This window comes from Mus musculus, chromosome 14 (assembly GCF_000001635.26).
Source record: "Mus musculus strain C57BL/6J chromosome 14, GRCm38.p6 C57BL/6J".
In the NCBI taxonomy this organism is placed as follows: domain Eukaryota; kingdom Metazoa; phylum Chordata; class Mammalia; order Rodentia; family Muridae; genus Mus; species Mus musculus.
In genome coordinates this window covers 59,264,263-59,273,114 of record NC_000080.6, presented here as the reverse complement: position 1 = coordinate 59,273,114, position 8,852 = coordinate 59,264,263, and positions in this window count along the sequence as shown.

Genomic DNA, 8,852 nt, shown 5'->3' with positions numbered 1-8,852 from the left:
ACTTGTTGATTTTTGTTATTGCATGAGAAGAAAACATTAATTCTAATATAAGTTTTTAGTTTTCTATGCTTAAAAACAAAATCAACCTCCAGGATCTATTTTATGTCCTCTTCTGAGGAAGATTCAACCATCCTCCCCGGGCCCCCATTGTTCCCATGTACACATGTAAACAGATTAGCTGCTCAGCAAGCTAAAAGTGTGTCTTCAGCTGGATCAGAAACTCAGCATTTTTGTCAGGTGAACGTCTACGGGTGTGGATTTGCAGGTGTAATTTGTGCTTTTTCCGTGGGTAAGTTTTTCAAGTAAGACCACCAGTAAATGTTCTAAAGTGTCTGCTTTGAGGCCCTAAGTCTACAGGACTGCGGTTCTACAGAAGGTCCATTCATTACAGCAGTTCAGATTAATGTCCACTCATCATCTTGGCCAGGAAAACTGCCACCTAGGAGGCAGTTGTCACTTACCCATGCACCAGGCAACAGCTGTGACATGATCAGGAAGAGGGGCTTTGAGGTCTTGTTCCTATTTATCTTGTTTGTCAACACACATGCCTGTCTGTCTTTGGTGCCTCAGTGACCATCCATCCTGGCCTAGTGTTTTACAAATGACCTTTTCAGGAAAGGCATGACTAGGGAGCCCTAGCTGAACGTATGACAAATGTATTCCTAACACAATTATAGAAAGAAAAAAAAACTGGAGAGGTGAAGGTGAAGCTTCAATTAAGTTTTGATGAATTTTGGCCTGGACTGCTCCCACCACCGAAAACAGTGAGCATTCTATGGAGTCCTGTAAGAAGGGTGGCTTTAACAATCACATCAAGTCAGAAAAGAGCAGCCATGTAGAATGTGTTTGTGAGTAATTATAGGGAGAGGGGGATGGTAATGTGCACACTGGTCTCAAACACAACCTTAGTGAAGCACTGTTGGGTAATGGGGGTGGGGGGAACCCTAATTTCTGTAACACTCTCGTCTATAAGAAGAGCTCCTGTATCATTTGCTTTTCATAGGAATTTTTAGTTACTTCGGTATAAGAAGCTAAATCTTTTATTTCTTCTTTTTCTTCTGCTCCCTCCTCCTCTTCTTCCTCCTCCTCCTCTTTCTCCCTCTTCTAGTGCTTCTCCTTCTCTTCCTTCTTCTCTTTCTTCTTCTTCTGCTTCTTTTTCATTTTTCCTTCCTTCCTCTTCCTCTTCTTACTCCTCCTCTTCCTCCTCCTCCTCTTCCTACTCCTTCTGCTGCTTCTTCTTTTCTCCTTCCTTCTTCTCCTTCTCTGCCTCCTCCTTTTCTTCTTATTCTTCTCCTTTAGTCTGTGCCTGTATGTAGTCATGGTCAAGTGTAGCAGTAAGAGGAGGACTTGCAAGTCTGCTCTCTCTCTCCACCATGTAGATCCTGTCGATGTAAGTGGATGGCTTGATGATAAAGGCCTTTACCTGTTGAGCCTACTTTCCAGCCCTAGGTGCCTGTCCCTTAGAGCATCTAGGCAAACCTAAATATTTCTTGACTGTTTAAGTGGTTTATTAAGAATATTCCTTAAGAGCCCCCCACAATGCTGATGCCCCCACAAGAGGTTGGTGACAGTGAGCAGCACTCAGGGAACACTGGGTAGGGCCTGTCCTCCACAGGCCATGTGGAAAGCCTTGTGGCAAAAGGTCTAGGGATATTTTACTGGCTTTCTTTTGTTGTTGTTTTTTGTTGGTTTGTTTGTTTTTTGTTTTGAGACAGGGTTTTTCTGTGTACCCCTGGCTGTCCTGGAACTCACTCTGTAGACCAGGCTGGTCTCGAACTCAGAAATTCGCCTGTCTCTGCCTTTCAAGTGCTGGGACTAAAGGCGTGTACCACCATGCCCGGCTCTACTGGCTTTCTTTTTTTTTTTTTTTTTTTTTTTTTTTTTTTTTCTGGTTTTGTGTTTTTATTGGGGTTTTATCATGGGCAGGAGCTGCCACAAGGTATGCCCCTCCCACCAAGCAGGTCCGTTCTAATCCTCCTGTGCTTTCTGGGACTTTTTCTTTTTCTTTGTGCTGCTCTTTGTGAAGTTAGCAGCAACTTCAGGCTCCTCAGAAAATTTCCTTTTCTTCTTAGGGGTCTACTGGCTTTCTTAATACTAGCTCAAACATCCTCTCATCAAAATTAAAAAGCAAAAGCTACAAACATGTCAAGCTTTCTCAATATTCATCTAAGCCAAGAAAATCATATGTAATACACACACACACACACACACAGACACAGACACACACACACACACATATACATAAACAAGAGGTTTGAAAAAGAGCTCACAAGAAGCAAATATCCTAATATATTCCTGCTGTGCCTGATGTGGGGATTTACTTTAATGATAGTACCCACAGTGTCCCAAAGCACTCAACTCTTAGTAAATACACTGTGCTTAGTCTGTAAAATGATACTAATGTGTACAAATTTTCAAGGATGCTATTAGATGACCAATTGATGTGTTCTTGCCTGGGGAAGATTTATTTCTTCTACTTTCAGCACTCCTTGGTTATCTGTAGTTCTTTGGGGAGGGTTGAGTCCTTCTGGGCATTTCCCATCCCATGTTAGCATGTCCTTTGGTGTCCCTTGTTCAGCCTGTGTTCAGGCAGCCCTGTTGGTGAGACTTCATGGCTGTAGCCTCTCTGTCAATTCCAGGAGACAATCTCACAGAAGACTTCTCAGTAGTCTTTCTGCTTCTTTTACAATGATCCTCAGGCATAGGAGTTGTAATGTGTTGATACCTTAGTTGGTGTGGGCTCTGCAACTGTATTTTGATCAGTTATGGTTTGCTATAAGGATCTCCATCTGCCTTTGCCAACAGAAGTTTCCTTGATGAAGGGTGAGAGCTATAGTCATCTATGAGTCTAAGGACACATATTTACAATGTAGTTAGGGATCATGCTGGATTAGTGAGATGGTAGTTTGTCAGTTGTACTCCATGATTCATGACTTCATTATCCCTGAGTAGTACATTGCTAGTTTTTCCAGGAGCAAGCATGATGCTGCAGACCCTCTGGGCCTCTTGTCTGCGTGAAAAGAGTCTGTGAAGCAGATGGACATAGAGTCGCATGGAGTGACAAACAGATACGCACACACAAGAGAGGTGTTGGATCTGAATGTAATCTTCTGGTTGAGCATAAGACTATTATATTACAGCGAATTATCAGGAGCTACAAATCACAAGATACACTGAAATTCACCAGTTACAGCAGAAAGGAATTTGCAGGGACTAATTAAATGTTTACATTAGGGATAACAAGCCCTGCCTAGGATCAGCCTAGTGCCAGGCAAGAATTTCACACTTTAGTGTTAATAGCACCAGGGGGTTGTTAACTCTTGACAGGCATCAAGAGTAATATGTTATCACGGAACTCCGGACCAGAGGACAGGTGTCTGCCTGGCTCAGAAGGCCTCAGCCTCAGGAACAGCGGGTACCACCTTGGTTCCGGGACTCCACCGAACTTAGGAAATTAGTCTGAACAGGTGAGAGGGTGCACCACAGAACTGGACAGCTTCTGGGACAGGCAGAGGCACAGAGCCGCTGAGGCAGCACCCTTTGCGGGCTGCAGACAGCCGGCCACCGTCCGGACCAGAGGACAGGTGTCTGCCTGGTTCGGAAGGCCTCAGCCTCAGGAGCAGCGGGCGCCACCTTGGTTCTGGCACTTCACAGAACTTAGGAATTTAGTCTGCACAGGTGAGAGTCTGCACCACAGAAGCTGACAGCTTCTGGGAACTGCCAAAGCAACACAGCTTCTGAGAAAGGTCCTGTTTTGGGCCTTCTTCTTCGGCCAGGAGGAGGTCCAAACACAAGATATCTGCGCACCTTCCCTGTAAGAGAGCTTGCCAGCAGAGAGTGCTCTGAGCACTGAAACTCAGAGGAGAGAATCTGTCTCCCAGGTCTGCTGATAGACAGTAACAGAATCACCAGAAGAACAATCTCTAAACAGAGTCAACTACAACAACTAACTCCAGATATTACCAGATGACGAAAGGTAAATGTAGGAATCTTACTAACAGGAACCAAGACCACTCACCATCATCAGAACTCAGCACCCCCACTTCGCCCAGTCCAGGGCACCCCAACACACCCGAAAACCTAGACCCAGATTTAAAAGCATATCTCATAATGATGGTAGAGGACATCAAGAATGACTTTAATAACTCACTTAAAGAATTACAGGAGAACACTGCTAAAGAGTTACAAGTCCTTAAAGAAAAACAGGAAAACAGAATCAAACAGATAGAAGTCCTTACAGAAAAAGAGGAGAAAACATACAAACAGGTGATGGAAATGAAGGAAACCATACTAGACCTAAAAAGGGAAGTAGACACAATAAAGAAAACTCAAAGTGAGGCAACACTGGAGATAGAAACCCTAGGAAAGAAATCTGGAACCATAGATTTGAGCATAAGCAACAGAATACAAGAGGTGGAAGAGAGAATCTCAGGTGCAGAAGATTCCATAGACAACGTCGGCACAACAACCAAAGAAAACGGAAAATGCAAAAAGATCCTAACTCAAAATATCCAGGAAATCCAGGACACAATGAAAAGAAGACCAAACCTACGGATAATAGGAGTGGATGAGAATGAAGATTTTCAACTCAAAGGACCAGCAAACATCTTCAACAAAATTATTGAAGAAAACTTCCCAAATCTAAAGAAAGAGATGCCCATGAACATACAAGAAGCCTACAGAACTCCAAATAGACTGGACAAGAAAAGATATTCCTTCCGACACATAATAATCAGAACAACAAATGCACTAAATAAAGATAGAATACTAAAAGCAGTAAGGGAAAAAGGTCAAGTAACATATAAAGGCAAGCCTATCAGAATTACACCAGATTTTTCACCAGAGACTATGAAAGCCAGAAGAGCCTGGACAGATGTTATACAGACACTAAGAGAACACAAATTCCAGCCCAAGCTACTATACCCAGCCAAACTCTCAATTACCATAGATGGAGAAACCAAAGTATTCCACGACAAAACCAAATTCACACATTATCTCTCCACGAATCCAGCCCTTCAAAGGATAATAACAGAAAAAAACCAATACAAGAACGGGAACAACGCCCTAGAAAAAACAAGAAGGTAATCCCTCAACAAACCTAAAGGAAGACAGCCACAAGAACAGAATGCCAACTTTAACAACAAAAATAACAGGAAGCAACAATTACTTTTCCTTAATATCTCTTAACATCAATGGTCTCAACTCCCCAATAAAAAGACATAGACTAACAAACTGGCTACACAAACAAGACCCAACATTTTGCTGCTTACAGGAAACTCATCTCAGAGAAAAAGATAGACACTACCTCAGAATGAAAGGCTGGAAAACAATTTTCCAAGCAAATGGTATGAAGAAACAAGCTGGAGTAGCCATCCTAATATCTGATAAGATTGACTTTCAACCCAAAGTCATCAAAAAAGACAAGGAGGGGCACTTCATTCTCATCAAAGGTAAAATCCTCCAAGAGGAGCTATCAATTCTGCATATCTATGCTCCAAATACAAAGGCAGCCACATTCATTAAAGAAACTTTAGTAAATCTCAAAGCACACATTGCACCTCACACAATAATAGTGGGAGACTTCAACACACCACTTTCATCAATGGACAGATCATGGAAACAGAAACTAAACAAGGACACAGTGAAACTAACAGAAGTTATGAAACAAATGGATCTGACAGATATCTACAGAACATTTTATCCTAAAACAAAAGGATATACCTTCTTCTCAGCACCTCATGGTACCTTCTCCAAAATTGACCACATAATAGGTCACAAAACAGGCCTCAACAGATTCAAAAATATTGAAATTGTCCCATGCATCCTATCAGATCACCATGCACTAAGGCTGACCTTCAATAAAAAAAAATAAATAATAGAAAGCCAACATTCACGTGGAAACTGAACAACATTCTTCTCAGTGATACCTTGGTCAAGGAAGGAATAAAGAAAGAAATTAAGGACTTCTTAGAGTTCAATGAAAATGAAGCCACTTCATATCCAAACTTATGGGACACAATGAAAGCATTTCTAAGAGGAAAACTCATAGCTCTGAGTGTCTCCAAAAAGAAACTAGAGAGAGCACACATTAGCAGCGTGACAACACACCTAAAAGCTCTAGAACAAAAGGAAGCAAATTCACCCAAGAGGAGTAGACAGCAGGAAATAATAAAACTCAGGGACGAAATCAACCAAGTGGAAACATGGAGAACTATTCAAAGAATCAACCAATTGAGGAGCTGGTTCTTTGAGAAAATCAATAAGATAGACAAACCCTTAACCAGACTCACTAGAGGGCACAGGGAAAGCATTCTAATTAACAAAATCAGAAATGAAAAGGGAGACATAACAACAGATCCTGAAGAAATCCAAAACACCATCAGATCCTTCTACAAAAGGCTATACTCAACAAAACTGGAGAACCTGGATGAAATGGACAAGTTTCTAGACAGATACCAGGTACCAAAGTTGAATCAAGATCAGGTTAATGATCTAAACAGCCTGATATCCCCCAAAGACATAGAAGCAGTCTTTAATAGTCTCCCAACCAAAAAAAGCCCAGGACCAGATGGGTTTAGTGCAGAGTTCTATCAGACCTTCAAAGAAGATCTAATCCCAGTTCTTCACAAAGTATTCCACAAAATAGAAACAGAAGGTACTCTACCCAACTCATTCTATGAAGCCACAATTACTCTGATACCTAAACCACAAAAAGACCCCACAAAGATAGAGAACTTCAGACCAATATCCCTTATGAATATTGATGCAAAAATCCTCCATAAAGTTCTTGCTACCCGAATCCAAGAATACATCAAAACAATCATCCATTCTGACCAAGTAGGTTTTATCCCAGGGATGCAGGGATGGTTCAATATACGGAGATCCATCAATGTAATCCAGTATATAAACAAACTCAAAGACAAAAACCACATGATCATCTCGTTAGATGCAGAAAAAGCATTTGACAAAATCCAACACCCATTCATGATAAAAGTCTTGGAAAGATCAGGAATTCAAGGCCCATACCTAAACATGATAAAAGCAATCTACAGTAAACCAGTAGCCAGCATCAAAGTAAATGGTGAGAAGCTTGAAGCAATGCCACTAAAATCAGGGACTAGACAAGGCTGTCTACTCTCTCCCTACGTATTCAACATTGTACTTGAAGTCCTAGCCAGAGCAATTAGACAACAAAAGGAGATCAAGGGGATGCAAATTGGAAAGGAAGAAGTCAAATTATCACTTTTTGCAGATGATATGATAGAATATATGTGACCCTAAAAATTCCACCAGAGAACTCCTAAACCTGATAAACAGCTTCGGTGAGTAGCTGGATATAAAATTAACTCAAACAAGTCAATGGCCTTTCTCTACACAAAGGACAAGCAGGCTGAGAAAGAAATTAGGGAAACAACACCCTTCTCAATAGCCACAAATAATATAAAAGACCTAGGCGTGACTCTAACTAAGGAAGTGAAAGATCTGTATGACAAGAACTTCAAGTCTCTGAAGAAAGAAATTAAAGAAGATCTCAGAAGATGGAAAGATCTCCCATGCTCATGGATTGGCAGGATCAACATTGTAAAAATGGCTATCTTGCCAAAAGCAATCTACAGATTCAATGCAATCCCGATCAAAATCCCAACTCAATTCTTCAACGAATTAGAAAGGGCAATCTGCAGATTCATCTGGAATAACAAAAAACCTAGGATAGCAAAAACTCTTCTCAAGGATAAAAGAACCTCTGGTGGAATCACCATGCCTGACCTAAAGATGTACTACAGAACAATTGTGATAAAAACTGCATGGTACTGGTATAGCGACAGACAAGTAGACCAATGGAACAGAATTGAAGACCCAGAGATGAATCCACACACCTATGGTCACTTGATCTTTGACAAGGGAGCTAAAACCATCCAGTGGAAAAAATACAGCATTTTCAACAAATGGTGCTGGCACAACTGGCTGTTATCATGTAGAAGATTTCGAATTGATCCAGTACTATCTCCTTGTACTAAGGTCAAATCTAAGTGGATTAAGGATCTCCACATAAAACCAAAGACACTGAAACTTATAGAGGAGAAAGTAGGGAAAAGCCTCGAAGATATGGGTACAGGGGAAAAATTCCTGAATAGAACAGCAATGGCTTGTGCTGTAAGATTGAGAATTGATAAATGGGACCTCATAAAATTGCAAAGCTTCTGCAAGGCAAAAGACACTGTCAATAAGACAAAAAGACCACCAACAGATTGGGAAAGGATCTTTACCTATCCCAAATGGGACAGGGGACTAATATCCAATATATATAAAGAACTCAAGAAGGTAGACTCCATAAAATCTAATAACCCCATTAAAAATGGGGCTCAGAGCTGAACAAAGAATTCTTACCTGAGGAATACTGAATGGCAGAGAAGCACCTGAAAAAATGTTCAACATCCTTAATCATCAGGGAAATGCAAATCAAAACAACCCTGAGATTCCACTTCACACCAGTCAGAATGGCTAAGATGAAAAATTCAGGTGACAGCAGATGCTGGCGAGGATGTGGAGAAAGAGGAACACTCCTCCATTGTTTGTGGGATTGCAAGCTTCTACAACCACTCTGGAAATCATTCTGGCGGTTCCTCAGAAAATTGGACATAGTACTACCGGAAGATCCAGCAATACCTCTTCTGGGCATATATCCAGAAGATGCCCCATCCGGTAAGAAGGACACATGCTCCACTATGTTCATAGCAGCCTTATTTATAATTGCCAGAAGCTGGAAAGAACCCAGATGCCCCTCAACAGAGGAATGGATACAGAAAATGTGGTACATTTACACAATGGAGTACTAATCAGCTATTAAAAAG